Genomic DNA, 18,505 nt, shown 5'->3' on the forward strand with positions numbered 1-18,505 from the left:
ACTCATTACAGCTTCAAAGTGCTATACAAGGTGGTCATTAAATTGAGGGTATAGATTTTGGTAGAGGTCTTTGCCGTCCATAAGCAAATTAGTACACATAGTATATTCACATTTCTGTCCCTTTCTAATGATTTACTTAACTTGGTGGTCAATTTGCTCAGGGGCAGAGCAACACAAAATACCATTAATTTTACCATATAAAACAGCAACATTCTGTAGTAAAAATAAGCTGTCAAAGCAAGCATGATAATCTAGATTTTTCTATTAAGGAGCAGTTGGTCATTTGTGTTAGTGTTCATTAATGCTTACTAGTCAATAAGCAATAGCTGGTGCCAAAGATTTAAAATAAAAACTTTACAAGAGAAAAACTAAAAATTTGAAACAATATACTTTAGTTTTCTTCAGCCAATTGGAAAAGCCCCAATGTTATTCAGTTTTAAAGTATAAGAATACATCATCCTATCTTATGACATACAGGCATTTTGCAAGATCACACCTTAAGAACAAGTATTTTAAATGATGGTTGTCTACTGAAAGGCTAGAAAAACAGAGTACATTGAGCCTGGCAAAATACATCTCCTTTTCCTTCTAATAACTGCAGGGTGCAATTTTTTTTTTTTACCACTAAATAACATTTTTCAATGTGATAGAAGCACAACGAGCACTATAACAAACCATTAACTTGAGGCCGGAAGTGTCAACATAAGCAAAATCTACTTAATTTGCTGATTGATAATGTATTAAGTGCAAAGGAGTACATTTATAAAAATTTTAAAAATCAATGAAATGTCGAGCAACACAAGCCAGCATTATTAAGAGAGCTCTACTATAAACATTTTGTCATGTCTTCAAATTGAATTCTCAAGACTATTTCTATATTAACATACTTTAAATTTTTTAGGAGTTTCATTATTTGAGGGCAAAAACTGCACCTACACACTTAACTGCCCAGAGTTCAGTTCCCATGACATGCATCGGTGATTGGTTCCTGTAGGCCTATGAAATAATACACCATACTAGAAGATAAATGCCAGTAATAGTCAGAATTTGGGGGAAATACACCATACACATTTTGAGATTAAAATGAACTGTACTGGACAATATGAAAATGAAATTAAGAAAGCAATTCCATTCACAACAGCATCAAAAAGAATTAAAACACTTAGAAATAAACCCCTATCAAATGAAGTATAAGACCTGTACACCAAAAAATACAAAACATCGCTAAGAGAAATTAAGAAGATCTAAAGAAATGAAGAGATATCCCATGTTCATGGACTGAAAGACTCCACAGTAGTAAGATGGCAATCCCTCACAGGTTGATCTACAAATTCACTGTAATCCCTATGAAAATTCCAGCAGGCTATTTTTGTAGAAATAGAAAAGCTTTAAAATATACATGGAAAGGACCCAGAATAGCAAAGCAATCTTGAAAAAGAAGACTAAATTGCAAGAATTACACTACACAATTTTAAAACTTACTACAAAGCTACATTAATCAAGATGGTGTAATACTGGCATAGGATAGCCATAGAGATCAGTGGAACAGAAAGTCCGGAAATAAAACCTTATATTTATGGTCAATCATTTTTGATGAAGGTGATAAGGCAATTCAGTGGGGGAAAACATAGTCTTTTGCAACAAATGGTGCAGGGACAACTGGATACCTACATGAAAATGAAGTTGAATCCCTACCTCTTAACTCTGCACAAAAATCAACTCAAGGTGCATTATGGACCTATAAGAGCAAAATTATATTTGGAAAATAAAACCCAAATGTCAATCGACTGGTGAATAGATAAGCAAAATGTGGATATCCACACACTGGAATGATACACAGCAATAAAATGGAATGAAGTACTGCTACATGTTACAACATAGATGAAACTTGAAATCATTTAGCCAGACAACAAAGGCCACATATAGTATGATTCCGTTTATATAAACTCTCCAGAAAATACAAATCTCTGAAGACCGAAAAAGTAGACTAGTGGCAGGAACAGGGATCAACTACCAACAGGCAAGAGGGAATTTTTTAGGGTAATGGAAATGTTTTCAAATGGATTATCTGATGTTTGCACAACTCTGAGCTTTAAACAGCCATTGGTTAAGATGATAGTTTTGTGTGTTTAAAATATTTCTTAGGGGCACCTGGGTGGCTCAGTCGTTGGGCGTCTGCCTTCGGCTCAGGTCATGATCCCAGGGTCCTAGGATCGAGCCCCACATCGGGCTCCCTGCTCCGGGGAGAGCTTGTTTCTCCCTCCCCCACTCCCCTTGCTGTGTTCCCTCTCTTGCTGTGTCTCTCTCTGTCAAATAAATAAATAAAAACTTTAAAATACATAAAATATTTCTTAAAAACCACTTCCCTCCAGAAGATTCTGGTAAAACTGCTTCCAGCCAGTCCTATTCTGTGTATGGGACAGAAGTTTTCTTCACCTAAGCGTACTTGCAAATATTTTAGGTAAAGATTAAAGACTTTCATATAAAGTTATGAAAATAAGCAAGTTGGTCATTAAACCCTGACACAGCTTTCTATTATAACTATTTTTATTTTAAGTTATATATATAAATATTAATAGATAATATTAAATTCATGATCAAAGGAAACAATGTACTTTCATAAACACTGCTATAGTATACCTCTTGTTTTCCTTTTAGAAAAACAATTGGGGCAGTTGGAGAAAAAAAATATCCTGAAGAAATGGTCAAAAGACACAAATAAGCAACTCAGAAAATGAAATACAAATTGTTTATAAATATTTTAAAAATACTCATCCTCACTGGTAACCAGAGGAATGCAAATTAAACAAGGGAAATATTTTCAACCATAAATTTTAGCAAGGAATGATGATGGTGGTGGTAGAATGCTAAAAGGATTTAGAATTAGCACAATTAGGTAATTCAAAGTGGTGCTGAAAGTGGGGCTGTAAGCAGAAATATGAATGATTAAGAGGCAGATCCCTCTATTCCTCCACATTCTACATCTGGGTGATTCTCCCTACCCAAGGCCAGCAGAGGACTTTTCTTTAGAGAGGGTAAACCAGATGGGCTGTGGCTCAGGGATACCAGGGAGAACTGAGAACAAGGAATCTGTACAAAAATAGGGATTAAGTGAAAGTTTGTAAGGGATGAAATAAAAGTCTACAAGCTGAAAATTGAGCCCCAATCCCTTCTCTAACAGCCCCAAGAACTTACTGGATTGCCACTAGGTTTATTAATCTCTAGCCAAGAGTTGGAAGATTCTTCTTTGGAGAATATGACCAACTGAAGAGAAAAATCCTAAATATCCTAAAGGTAATGGTTGGAGATCCTCCAATAAAAAGGCCTTGCCAATTTATCCTATAGTAAGTTAGCAAGACCTACCTACAATTTAGTGTCTATTCCTGAATATAAATGGACAACCAAGAATCACCAGATAGTTGAGGAATATCTCTAATAGAAGAAAGACCAGGGGCACCTTGGTGGCCCAGCAGGTTAAGCGTCTGACTCTTGGTTTCGGCTTAGGTCATGATCTCAGGGTTGTGGCACTGAGCCCCATGTTGGGCTTTATGCTCAGCACGTAGTCTGCTTGGGATTGTCTCCATTTCTCACTCTCTCCTTGCTCTCTCTCTCAAATAAATAAATAAATAAATAGTAAGACCAAAACAAAATTGAAAGATAAAGAAAGCTGGAAGAAACAAACCAGGAAAACTAAAACATTTTTTTAAGATTTTATTTATTTATTTGAGACAGGGAGAGAGCATGAGCAGGGAGAGGGGCAGAGAGAGAGGGAGAAGCTGACTCCCCACTGAGCAGGGAGCCCGACGTGAGGCTTGATCCCAGGACCCTGAGAATATGACCCAAGCCTAAGGCAGACGCTTTACCAACTGAGCCACCCAGGCGCCCCAGGAAGAATAAAACATTTTTAAAAATCATTAATATCATCAGAGAGAAGATACTGTATCCATGAAATAAGAACTGGATGCTATTTAAAACACACATACACAAATCATAAAACAATACAACAAGCTCTTGCAAACTAAAAATTATGACAGGAAGCAAAGATCAATAGAAAGACTGGAATAAAAAGCTGAGTACTTATCTGAGAAAATTTAACAAAAATACAGCAGAAACCTAATTCCAGAAAATTCCCCCAAACTGATAGAAATTAGTTTCTTGATTGGAAAAGCTCACTGAATACCACCTTAATGGATGAATTAAACCTACACGAAGGCACGTCATCTGATATTTCAGTATTGTGGGGAAGATCCTGAAAACTTCCATAGGAAAAAAAAAACCATGAAAATGAAGGGGTCACATAAATGTTCAGGAGTCAGAATGGACCTCAATCTAGAAGACAATGAACAACATTTTCAAATGTTTAAGAGAAAATTATTTCCAAGCTAGATTTTGATAGCCAATACTATCAATTGTGAGGGTAGAATAAAGACCTCTCCCCAAAGAAAACAAAAACAGTAATTTGAAAAGACATATGCACCCTTATGTTTATTGTAGCATTATTTACAATAGCCAAGATGTGGAAGCAACCCTAGTGTCCATCGATAGATGAATAAATAAAGAAAATGTGGTGTATATATACTATGGAATATTACTCAGCCATAAAAATGAAATCTTGCCATCTCCAACAACATGGATGGTCCTAGAGGGCATTATACTAAGTGAAATCAGTCAGAGAAGACAAGTATCATATGATTTCATTCATATGTGGAATTTAAGAAACAAAACAAATAAAAAGAAGAGACAAAAACCAAGACTCAACTACAGAGAACAAACAGGTGGTTGCCAGAAGGAAGGTGGGGGGAGGGATGGGTGAAATAGATAAAGGGGATTAAGAGTATACTTATCTTTTTTAAGATGTTATTTATTTATTTGAGAGAGAGAGCATGAGCGGGGGAAGAGCAGAGGGAGAGGGAGAAGCAGGCTCCCCACTGAGCAGGGAACCCAATGCAGGGCTCTATTCCAGGACCCCAGGACCATGACCTGATCTTAAGGCAGTCGCTTAACCAACTGAGCCACCCAGGCACCCCAAGAGTATACTTATCTTGATGAGCACTTAGAAATATATATAATTGTGGAATCCTTATATTGTACACCTGGAACTAATATAACACAGTATGTTAATTATTCTTGAATAAAAAAAGACCTTTTCAGACATGCAATACTCAAAAAAATTTACTTCCCATGCACTCTTTCAGGAAGCTAATGGATTACATGTTATACTAAAACAAGAGAATAAACCACAAAATAAGAAGTATAAGAGCCATGAAACAAAGAAACAGATGGAATACAAGATTGCTATAGAGGGAAGAACCTAGCTGAGTAGTAAACCAAGAGAGCAACAATACCAGATAATAGATTAGAGATTAGAGGGCTCTGGGAAAAAGGAAACCAAGAAGGTGAAATTGATGGATTTAAAGAAAAAGCACAGAATTAGAGAATGAACTACCTACTGGTAAGTATAGAAAATTTAGCAAATGATGAAATAAACTTCAAAGGAAAACAAAAACTTGTAAAAAAAAAAATTGAGACAGGAGCTCCTGGGTGGCTCAGTCGGTTAATCGTCTGACTCCTGATTTCAGCTTGGGTCATGATCTCAGGGTCCTGGGATTGAGTCCCACATCGGGCTCCATGCTCAGTGCGGAGTCTGCTGGAGATTTTCTCTCTGCCCCTCCCCCTGCTCTCTCTCTCTCTAAAATAAATAAATAAATAAATCTTAAAAAAAAGAGAAAGAAGACAACATAATATGCTATATGGCTGGGCTGTGAATAACATTTATAACTCAAACAAATATTGTTCTATGTGTAATTTATGATATGGCTGTGTTGGTAAGATGACAGAAAAGTGTGCTTAAATGCATATATTTATCTACTTCTCTATATGTAATATGCATATATACTGGGGGGCAGTATGGTGGTATATAGTATTGCACACACACATGCGCACACACACACACATATACATAAAATGAGGTGGTATTAAAGAGTTAAATTCTTACCTCCCATTTGGGGAAGCCAGTACAGAAGGCCTAAAATGGAAAAACTAAAAAGTAACAGTATACATGGTATTTAGAGATATAGAAATATTTTTAAAAAACAGGTGAAATAATTGAAAGTGATTGCTTCTAGGGGGTGGGAAATGGGGTGTCGACAGGGAAGCTGCTATTTTTCATAAACCTTATTAAAAAACTTATACTCTAATTTCAAGGTGGTAGATGAAGAAGACCTAAAATAAGACAGTGAGAGGAATCTACTGAAAAGAAAAGATTCAGGAGCTACTAAGAAGTATAATCATCATCACTTACTGAAGAAATAGAAATTGTTTACCTTAAGTCCCTCAGTAAATAATAGCAACTGTTAGCTGAGAAAAAGAAAGTTGAAGGAGTTACTGATCTGGGAGGCCCAGGAGAGAGTGAAGATAATGAGTTTAGTTTTACACAAGTTTAATTTGAGGTGCCTTTGGGGTATCTATGTGCAGATGTTTGTTAACATGGAGCTTTATAATAGAAAGTAAAAGAACCATTAGTAAAACTGATGGTTAGAGATGACAACTGAGGTTTAAAAACTGCTGATTTTCAAAAAGCCCTTAAAAGAGAACACTATTAGAGACAAGGAGAGATCTCAAATTAATAATCTAAGTTCCTACCTTAAGAAAATACAAGACAAGCAAAATGAACCTGAAGCAAGCAGAAGGAAGGAAATAATAAAGACTGGTTATCAATGAAATTGAAAACAGGAACACTATAGAGAAAAATCAATGAAACAAAAAGCTGACTCTTTGGAGGAAAAAAAATCAATAAAATTGATTAACCTCTACCAAGACAGAAAAAAATTAAAATAGAAAAAACACAAATCACCAATATAAAGAATGAAACGGCAGATCATCACAGATCCTGTGGTCATTAAAAGTACCAAAAGGAAATTCTAAGAACAACTTTATGCTTATAAATTCAACAACTTAGAATTGTACCAACTCCTAGAAAACCATAAATTATGAAAATTCAACCAAGATAATCTGAATAGTCCTAGAAGCATTATAGAAATTGAGTTTGTAATTAAAAACCTCCCAAAAAAGAAATATCCAGGGCCATCTGGTTTCACTGGAGAATTCTACCAAATACTTAAAGAAGAATCAATTCTTCAGACTCTTCTAAAAAAAGAGGCCAGTATTACCCTAATAACAAACCAAGAAATGATAGTACACAAAAAGAGAAATTACAGACCAAAATCTCTCATGAACATTTAAAAATCTCTCGCTTAAAAATCCTCCAGAAAATTCTAGCAAACCGAATCCAACAGTGTACAAAAGAAACTATAAACCATGACCAAGTAGAAGTTACTCCACAAATTTAAGGCTGACTCAACATTAAAAAATGTTATCAACGTATCCTTTTGGTAAATACCTAGTAGTGTAGTTGCTGGATCTTAGGGTAGTTCTAGTTTTAACTTTTTGAGGAACCCCCATACTGTTTTCCAGAGTGGCTGCAACAGTTTGCATTCCCACCAACAGTGTAGGAGGGTTCCCCTTTCTCCACAACCTCGCCAACACCTGTTGTGTTGTTCATTTTAGCCATTCTGATAGGTGTGAGGTGGTATTTCATTGTGGTTTTGATTTGTATTTCCCTGATGATGAGTGATGTTGAACATCTTTTCATGTGTCTCAGCCATTTGGATGTCTTCTTTGGAAAAGTGTCTATTCCTGTCTTCTGCCCATTTCTCACTAGGTATTTACCCAAAGGATACAAAAATACAGATTCAAAGGGGTACATGCACCCCAATGTTTATAGCAGCATTATCAACAATAGCCAAACTATGGAGAGAGTCCAAATGTCCATCAACCGTTAAATGGATAAAGAAGATGTGGTATATATATACAACAGAGTCTCACTCAGCCATTAAAAAGAATGAAATCTTGCCATTTGCAATGATGTGGATGGAGCTAGAGTGTATTATGCTAAGTGAAATAAGTCAGTCAGAGAAAGACAAATACCATATTATTTCACTCACTTGTGGAATTTAAGAAACAAAACAGATGAACATATGGGAGGGGGGGAAAAAGAGAGAGGGAAACAAGCCATAAGTGACTCTTAACGACAGAGAACAAACTGAGGATTGATGGAGGGAGGTGGGTGGGGGATGGGCTAGATGGATGATGGGTATTAAAGAGGGCACTTGTTGTGATGAGCACTGGTGTTGTATGTAAGTGATAAATCACTGAATTCTACTCCAGAAAGCAATATTGCACTATATGAGAACTAACAAAATTTAAATTAAAAAAATATATCAATGCAATCCACCATATCAACAGTTAAAGAAGAAAAAACACACAATTATAGCAATTGATGCAGAAAAAGCATTTGACAAAATCCATTACCCATTCATGATAAAAATTCTCAGCAAGTCAGGAAGAGCATGGAATTACCTAAACTTGATAAAGAGCATCTACGAAAAGTCTACAGCTAACATCATACTTAAAGTGAAAGAGTGAAGGCTTTCCATGGAAACTTAGGAATATGACAAAGATGTCTGCTCTCATAACTCTTACTCAACATAGTACAGGAAGTTCTAGCCAGTGCAATGCGAGGAAAAGAAATGGCATACAGATTGGAAAGGAAGAAATAACTTTCTCTATCTGCAGATGATATAACTACATATGTAGAAAATCCCAAGGAATGAAAAAACAAAACAAAATGAAACAAAACAAAAATTCCTAGATCTAAGAAGTTCAGCAAGCATACATACAAGAAAGCATACATACATGAAAGGCTAAAATTAACAAGACAGGGAACAACAAACATTGGCGAGGATGTGGAGAAAGGGGAACCCTCTTACACTGTTGGTGGGCATGCAAGTTGGACAGCCACTTTGGAAAACAGTGTGGAGGTGCCTCAAAAAATTAAAAATAGAGCTACCCTACGACCCGGCAATTGCACTACTGGGTATTTACGCCAAAGATACAGATGTAGTGAAAAGAAAGGGCACCTGCACCCCAATGTTCATAGCAGCAATGTCCACAATAGCCAAACTGTGGAAAGAGCCGAGATGTTCTTCAACAGATGAATGGATAAAGAAGATGTGGTTCATATATACAATGGACTATTACTCAGCCATCATAAAGGATAAATACCTACCATTTACATCGACATGGATGGAACTGGAGGGTATTATGCTAAGTGAAATAAGTCAATCAGAGAAAGACAATTATCATATGGTTTCACTCATATATGGAACATAAGGAATAGCGCAGAGGATCATAGAGGAAGGGAGGGAAAACTGAATGGGAAGAAATCAGAGAAGCAGAAAAACCATGAGAGACTCTTGACTCCAGGAAACAAACTGAGGGTTGTGGAAAGGGAGGTAGGTGGGGGAATGGCGTTAACTGGGTGATGGGTATTAAGGAGGGCACATGATGTGATGAGCACTGGGTGTTATATGCAACTAATGAATCACTGAACACTACATCAAAAACTAATGATGTACTATATGTTGGCTATTGAATTTAAATAAAAATAAATAGAAACAAAATTGCATTTTTATGTGCTAGCAATGAACATATGGAAACCAAAATTTAAAACATAATACCATTTATCATCACTACAAATAAAACTGTTAAGTATAAATCTCAGAAAACCAAAACATATATAATGTGGGTGCTGGAAATTACAAAATGCTGATGAAAGAAATGAAAGAAAACCTAAATAAATGGTGAGTCATGCCACATTCATGGATGGGAAGATTCAACATAGTAAAAATGTCAATTCTCCCCCAAACTGATCTATAGGTTTAATGTAATTTCTATCAAATCCCAACAAATTTTTATGAGAGGGCAAAGGAATTAAAATGGCCAAAACAATCTTGATGGAAAAAAAAATAATGTGAGAGGAATCCCTCTATCAGATATTAAGGCTTACTATACAGCTACAATAATGAAGACAGAGTGATATTAGTGGAGGGAAACACATATAGATCTATGGGATAGAGAGCCCAGAAAAAGATCCATATGTCAAACTAGGAGCTGACAAAGGTGCAAAAACAATTCATTGGGGAAGGATAGTCTTTTCAACAACTGGTGTTGAAACAATTGGATATCCATAGGCAAAAAAAAGGAAAAAAGAACCTTGATCTAAACCTCACATCTTAAAGAAAAATTAACTCAAAAATGGATCACAGCCTTAAATGTAAAAGGTGAAACAATAAAACTTGTAGAAAAAAATAAGAGAAAATCTTTGGGATATAGTACTAGGCAAAAAGTTCTCAGATTTGACACCAAAAGCATAATCCATAAAAAAATGGAGAAACTCAAAATTAAAAACTTTTATCCTGTGAGGAATAGACAAATGACAGACTAGGAGAAAATATCTGCAAACCGCAGAGCCAACAGAGGACTAGTATATACCCTAGAATATATAATAAAGTCTCAAAACATTAAAACAAAAAAACAAGGGGCACCTGGGTGGCTCAGTTGGTTAAGCCTCTGCCTTCGGCTCAGGTTGTGATCTCAGGGTCCTGGGACTGAGCCCCACGTCGGCTCCCTGCTCAGTGGGGAGTCCACTTCTCCCTCTGTCCTTGCCCCTGCTCGTTCTCTCTCTCTCAAATAAATAAAATCTTAAAAAAAAAAGCAAGCCAGGGTGCCTGGGTGGCTCAGTTGGTTAAGCGACTGCCTTCGGCTCAGGTCATGATCCTGGAGTCCCTGGATCGAGTCCCGCATCGGGCTCCCTGCTCGGCGGGGAGCGTGCTTCTCCCTCTGACCCTCCCCCCTCTCATGTGCTCTCTCTCTCATTCTCTCTGTCTCAAATAAATAAATAAAATCTTTAAAAAAAAAAAAAGCAAGCCAATTAGCAATTAGCAAATGGACAAAAGACAAGAACAGACATTTCACCAAAGATGATACGCTGATGGCAAATAAGCATATAAAAAGATGTTCAACATCATTAGCTATCAGGGAAATGAAAATTAAAACTGCAATGATATCACTACATATCTATCAGTATGGCTAAAAGGAAAAAAAAATCGTGAAAATATCAAATGCTGTTGAGGACCCAAATTAGATGTATCATACATCACGGGTGGACATGTAAAATGGTATACCCACTCTGGAAAAAAGTGCAGCAGCTCCTCATAAAACTAAACATGCAACTACCATATTACCAGGAATTACACTCTCAGACATATCCCAGAGAAATGAAAACTTCTGTTCATATAAGAAATCTATACATAAATGCTCACAGAAGCTTTACTTGTGAGTAGCCAAAAACTGGAAACATCCCAGATGTCCCACAACCCAGTAAATGTGTAAAATAAACTGTGGTGCATACATGCTATGGAGTATTAGTCAGCAACTAAAAGGATCGAACCATTGATACACGTAATTTAGATGGATTTCAGGGGAATTACACTGAGCGAAAAATAAATAAATAAAGCCAACATCAAATGGTTATATGATGTATGATTCCATTTATATAGTATCTTGAAATGATAAGATTTTAGAAATGGGTGAAGAGATTGGTGGTTTCTAGGAATTAGGAACTGGGTTAGAGATGTGGGAGGAAAGTGGGTGTGGCAATAAAGGGGGAATATGAGGAATTCTTACGGTAATGGAACTGTTCTGTATTTTGACTATGGTAATGGATATACAAACCTACACATGTGATAAAATTGGGTATAACGAAACACACAAACACAATACAAATAAAACCGGGAAAATCTGAACAAGACAGATTATGCTAATGTCAATATCCTGGTTGTGTTACTGTACTACAGCTTTACAAGACATTAGCACCGGGGAAAACTAGATAATGAATAAATAGGACCTCTGTATTATTTCTTCAGCACCTCTATATGATTTCTTACTAGTACATGTGAATGTACAATTAACTCAAATAGTAAAATGTACAAATTTCAATGATGACGACTAACACACACAAATAAGGTTTGGATTCCCAACCTCTTTTCACAGAAGTGCCTGCTCAATAGAATAGGCACATAATATGGCCCCCAGTTTATATGACGTGATAGTTTTAACAAATCTGTTCTCACTACTTAATATGGTTGGCCATCTTCTAGCTTTACGATCTAGGTTTCCTCATTGTTACATGCCTGTTAAGCTAAAGCCATATTTTAAGGTTTTGTATTCGGTTAGGATGCTGTTTAAAAGCAACCTTGAAATCTCAGGAGCTGAATATAATTAAGGTTTATTTTTCATTCAGAAAGGGGAAGAAAGAGATAGGAAGGGGGCAAGGAAAAAAGAAAGAGAGAGAGAGGACATTGTCCTCCTATTTGTCTTAGCTACTTTTAAGAAGATTCCTAGCTTATTAAAATTAAAGTAACATTCAGAATAAATATACGTGAATTCTCAGTACTAACTATGGTCTGATGGGAAGAAGAGTGTTTCTAGAGAATGGACAAAGCTCTCATCTCTGCCATGGGAATGCTCATCCTGGTCTTGCTAATGACACATTAAGTTGGTGATGTGAAGATATTGCTTGTGTACAGCACTACCCATCATACAAAATTAATAAAATATACATTTCAAGGGCGCCTGGGTGGCTCAGTTGGTTAAGCGACCGCCTTCGCCTCAGGTCATGATCCTGGAGTCCCGGGATCGAGTCCCGCATCGGGCTCCCTGCTCGGCAGGGAGTCTGCTTTCCCTCTGACCCTCCTCCCTCTCATGCTCTCTGTCTCTCATTCTCTCTGTCTCAGATAAATAAATAAAATCTTTAAAAAAATATATACATTTCAAGGAAAGGCATAAAAAGAAAAGATCGTGAAGCTATCCTGAATTCCTGGAGACAACATGGTGGAAACAAGGTAGTAGAATTATTACATTATATCTTAAGTGGTCCTCAGACAGTCATCCCATTGAAATATCACTTACTATTCAAGTCTCATTTCAATTCTACCTCTTCCAGGAAATCAGCTGAAGATTAGGTTTCTCTTTCTTTGCTGCCCCCACCCCCACACTTAGAACCTGTTCAAGGCAGTGTGCCATTGATGTTTATACCTCCTATACCGATCAACAGTGCCTTGGCCCATAGTAGGTGTTTTGTATTTAACAGTCACAGCTACGTGGTTTTGACTTGTATCTGAGAGAACACATTCCCATTATACAGTACTTCAGTTTTCAAAATGGCTATACATATTATTTTATTTGAGTCCCACAATATCCATCAGGATAGACAGAATTAAAAACTCAAGAAGGTAAGGTTCAGTAACTTCCCAAAGGCCAAACCTAATGAAAAATGATACCAGGATTCATATCTTCAGACTCCCATCTCCGAGTGCTTTTTCTATTACAGTGTGCCTATTTGTCAAATGCTGTGAAGAGTTTAAAGAAAAAGTACTATGTTGAGCTAATAATTGGCACCACAGAATAATGCTATTTGTTGTCCTTTCAAACACTGAAGTGCTCAAAATAAGGCAGGCCTATCTGAACCCCATCTAGGGAGATTTCATTGGTGAAATACTATCAGGCCATTTTATCTATGAGGTAGCCATACAGCATGGGCCCCAAAACAGCATTATAGCAAGACTCCAACATATTTATAGTTTTTAGTCACTAGTAGGAAGAAAATTGCTTTGGAGAAAAATCTGTATATCTCACAAACAATATAAATCCTGCTATTTGGGAGTGATTTAAATCATGTTACATATAATTCATCTGGGGAGGCTCTCCAGCTGAGGAAATTCACTTGGGCACAAAATGTACATAAGCAGGATTAGTGAGAAATCTAATTTTGCAGATGCATTGAGTGTATTTCAAATCTGGATTTACATATAGAAAAGGAATGTTAGAAGTGGAGCTCCGAGAATGTTAACCATCACGCACTATTTCCTAACAGGAGCTGAAGACTTCATCATGTTTAACCTTCATACCCTAATCTTACCTACAAGAGATTATTTAGAATCAAGGAACAATAATGTGACAATAAATCTATCTTGTCTGTAAAGGGGAGTGGAGACGAGGAGGTAGCTCATTAAACAATGGAAAGACATAAAATACCTTTCAGTTAACTGCAGTGGAAAGAAGCGAGTACCTGTCTCTGTTGAGCTTGAGAGACCCTTAGAGTGAGCTGCCACATCTCTGGCAGATCAAGAGCATTTTCTTCTCAAGTATCAGAAGTGGAACACTACACTCCAGAACACAATAGATGACCTTGCTGATCAACCAATGTCACCAAGATTTTTCAAAGAATTTAAGAAAAAGAGGAGGTAAAAGAAACCACCTTCATCAGTAAATCAGATTTTGTTTTCGAGGATGAAAAGGAAGACATTTTATTTGGAATTCAAAGGCATCTTTTGGCATCTCAGCATTTGATGCTCTTCAGATATAAGAGGGATGAAAGTAAACTAATAAAAATATTTTTAAAGCATTTACCTGGACCAAGCTTCTTAAAAAAAATATGGCACGGTGACTATAGTTAATAATACCATATTGCATATTTGGAAGTTGCCAAGAAAGCAGATTTTAAAAGTTGTCATCACAAGATTCTTGTGATGAGCAAAAAAATTTTTTTTAACTATGTAAGGTGACAAATGTTAACCCGACTTATTGTGGCAATCATTTCACAATATATACAAATAATGAATCATGGCATTGTGCCCCTGAAAATAATATAATGTTATATGTCAAATCTACCTCAATTTTGCCTTAAAAAAAAAAAAGGTTTAAAAATACCCAACCCTGAAAACTCTAATTTAAAATAATCCCCTTGGGCGCCTGGGTGGCTCAGTTGGTTAAGCGACTGCCTTCGTCTCAGGTCATGATCCTGGAGTCCCGGAATCGAGTCCGCATCGGGCTCCCTGCTCGGCAGGGAGTCTGCTTCTCCCTCTGACCCTCCCCCCTCTCATGTACTCTCTTTCTCATTCTCTCTGTCTCAAATAAATAAATAAATAAATAAAAATCTTTAAAATAATCCCCTCAAACAATAAATATTAACATTGGGTAAAAATGAATTATAGTTGTGACATATCACAAAAAAGCTGCTTCTCTGAAATGATCCTGAAGGCATTTTATGCAAGAGTTAGTCACACCACACTAGACAACTAAGAATGTTTTACATCAAAAAGAAAAAATAAGGTGATCAGAGACCGGTGCTAATGGGAATGTATTTTGGAAACATCACAAAATTCCTTCTGGCATTTTTAGTTACTCCAAGGAGTCTTCTCTTTCTTCCCTAAATAGCAGTCAAAATGTTGTAAGCAGCTATTAAATAATTATGGGGCTGTAACCCATAAGAGACGGCAAAGATCATGGATGAAATATATTTTAGTCATGATGCTTTCGGACACTTCACCAAAAAAGCAAAATGTCATGAAAATACTCAAGGAACTTGTAGAACTTATAAAGAATGATAAGTTTAAGATTTTATGCCGCCCATCCCTTTATTGTGGCATGTAATAAATATTAATGTTATGGACCCAACAATGGTTTGGTATATGGAGAAACAAAAAATGCCTGTCCTTCGCCCCTACCTCCCCCGCTCTGTAAGAGAAGTAGCTCCATATATTTAAAATGAATAGCAAATTAGCTCAGATTGATTGTCAACTCTGTCCTAAGTGGTCCCAGAAGAGCTGGAGCTGCTGCAGTTTCAGTGACTGCCAACTCAGAAGACAGATGTGTGACTGCAGCATTACCATCAAGCAAACCTTGAAATAAGGCTGTAAATTTTTACAGAGAAAGACAAAAGAGGAAAGTGGTATTTGGCTATCGCTACTATTAACTCTCAATTATCTATACTGATCAGGAGGAAAAGAGGCAGAGATAATGTTAAACAATGGATGAGTATCAAATTTGAGAACTGGTCAATATCAGCACATGTTCAGACATTCCCTGATTCAATGCTCTCGTATTTAATCTCTGACCACTTTCCAGCTCAGTCCCATCACAGTCAGTTCTACGGAGTTTGGAGAAGAAAAGGGGCCGGCTTCTCTATAACTCATTCATGAATACTGAACAGTTGATTGGACAGTGCAATCTTTTAACATATTTAAAGTATACTGTGTGGTTTCTAAGTCACTTTTAAAGATACACTGATTTTTAAGTTAAATACATGGTCCTACTAGCATTACAGTTGCTATGTCTTACAATAGGAAAAAAATTCATACCAATGTTAAGGATATTAAACCACAAAAACATTCCCCATAAGCCTTTTAAAATACAGATTTTGACATTAAAATCATTTTTAAAAATCTATACAGTTACGGGTGCCTGGGTGGCTCAGGCGGTTAAGCATCTGCCTTTGGCTCAGGTCATGATCCCCAGGACCCAGGGTCCTAAGATGGAGCCCTGCCTTGGGCTCCCTGCTCAGTGGTTAGCCTGCTTCTCCCTCTCCCTCTGCCCTTTCCCGCTTGTGCTCTCTCTCTTTTTCTCTCTCTCAAATAAATAAAATTAAAAAAAAAAAAAACCCTATACAGTTAGAGATTTTTCTTCAGGAAAAAATATATTATTTCCATTGCTAAGATAACACATGAATTAGTTTTTCTAAAACTATTATTTGCATGTGAGTTTAACCTTAAACTTCTCAGGCCACAGACCATTTCAGCAGATGTGATCTCATTAACTATTAAAAAGCAAAATAAACCACCACCACCACCAAAAAAAAAAAACAAAAAAAAAACTAAACTCTCTTGGCATAATTAAAGCCTGACACTCTCTATTACTTGATCATGTTATTTCCTGATATGAAAATGAAAGGTTCCTTGGATGGGAACAGCAAAAAGAAGCCCACAGCAGTAGGAATTACTGGGCTTTTCCCCCTCTCTTCATCATAACCTCCACTGTCTCAGTTGAGAACCTACAGGAGACCTCATTGCGTCTCCAGCTCAACTGAATTTTAAGCAAAAAAGTAACTCCCAGTAATCATTACTATCCATAGTCTTATTCTTTTTACCCTGTGTTGACTAAGAAATTTACCCAGTTAGAAAAGATGTCCGACACAAAGTACTACGATTATCATACTTTGAAAACCCTTGTCCTCTACTGTTGGTACATGATTAAGATTTTTTTTTTTAACATCCAGTGATGCCTACATTAGAATTGTTTTGAGAGCATACCAGGAGAAATAATACTGTTCTGGTAGTCAGGAAATTTGAATTCTGGTCCTAGCTTTGCCAGTAATGAGCTGTGTGTTCTTAGGGAAGTCATTTAACCTGCCTGGGCCATGGTTTCTTCATTTATATGAAGTAAGTCCTCTGCAGCACTAGCTGGAAAACATTGGCTGAGAGCCTTGATATTTCACTTATGACAAAGAAGATCCCAGCCAAGAGAAAAAAATTACTGTAATCTTTCTTTACAGCATATTTACACTTTGACATCCCCCTAACTCCACCCAAGATACATTGCTCTCTGTAGGAAAATATGCAACACACAGGAAGACAACTGAGTCAAACTGCATAATCTCATTCCTCTGTGCTTTCCAGTCACTGGCATTCCATCTCAGCCATTCTTACAACTTCTCCAAGGTAAGTAATTTTCAGTGATAATCTTCCTGGAAATGCCTTCCCTAGACCAATTTAATAGCTACTTTTTGAATCAAATGGCTTTGTTGTCTTTCTCCTCTCTCTCTCTCCTATACACAGTAATCTCTGATAAAGAGTTCTGCCATTGTTATTTACTAACCACCAACCTGGGCCAGGCACTGCTTCAGGAAAGTTCAACATTGTTTCTTTTAGTCCTTATAAAAGGACCCTGAAAGGTAAATATTCTTCCTTATTTTTCAAATGAGGATATAGACTCAGGGAGATTAAGTAACAGTTAAGGTCACACAACTATTAAGTGGTAATGCCTTGACTTGAACCCGTCCATACCTATCAGACTCAGAAACTTCTCCCTATCAGGTAATTAATGCTAAAGCAATATAGAACTTAACATCCCTCTGATGGTTCAAAAGAGTTTAGAAAGGGAGAGGACACTTCTTCTGAGAGAAGGAAGTAAAGGTGGAGGATGGTACAGGTATGTCTAGAAGGGAAAAAAAGGTAAAGAAGTTCATGGCTGATGACCTCTATTAATGAAGAGAATAAGGAATCTGGAAATGAGAAATGAGAAAAGTTGTATTATTTTCATACTACATCTTTAAAAAAGAGTAACAATTGCCTAACTAGCCCCCATTTATCTCAATTACTGAGGTCTCACTAATACTCCTTATTTTAGGCAAAAGTCTATAAAAATTATTTTCCCTATATTTTTATTTTAAATCCATGGAAAGTTGAGAGAATAGTAAAAATCACAAACTTGTATATCCTTTATGTAGATTAACGCCCTGTTATTATTTTGCCTCAAATTGCTCAATCTCTTTCTCTTCACAAGATTTTGGTTGAACCACTTGAAAGAAAACTAGTCATGACACTTCTCTAAATAATGTAGCATAAAGCTTCTAAGAATAAAATGTTTTCCTACACAATCACAGTAACACACGTAAAAAAATAAAAAAATTCATTAATATCATTTAATATACAGTTCTTATTCAGTTTCCCCAATTGTTCTAAATAACATCTTCTTGAGAAAACATAGG

At 36.6% G+C, this 18,505-nt stretch overlaps 1 protein-coding gene across 1 annotated transcript in view; it reads right to left on the minus strand.

Moving 5' to 3' along the window:
• Positions 1 to 18,505, minus strand: part of NUP62CL (nucleoporin 62 C-terminal like) — a 75,700-nt gene that overhangs the window by 1,145 nt on the left and 56,050 nt on the right. The gene's annotated exons all lie outside the window — the stretch shown is intronic.

Source organism: Mirounga angustirostris, unplaced genomic scaffold (assembly GCF_029215605.1).
Source record: "Mirounga angustirostris isolate CCGP_5_RB_7025 unplaced genomic scaffold, mMirAng1.0.hap1 SCAF_11, whole genome shotgun sequence".
Lineage (NCBI taxonomy): Eukaryota > Metazoa > Chordata > Mammalia > Carnivora > Phocidae > Mirounga > Mirounga angustirostris.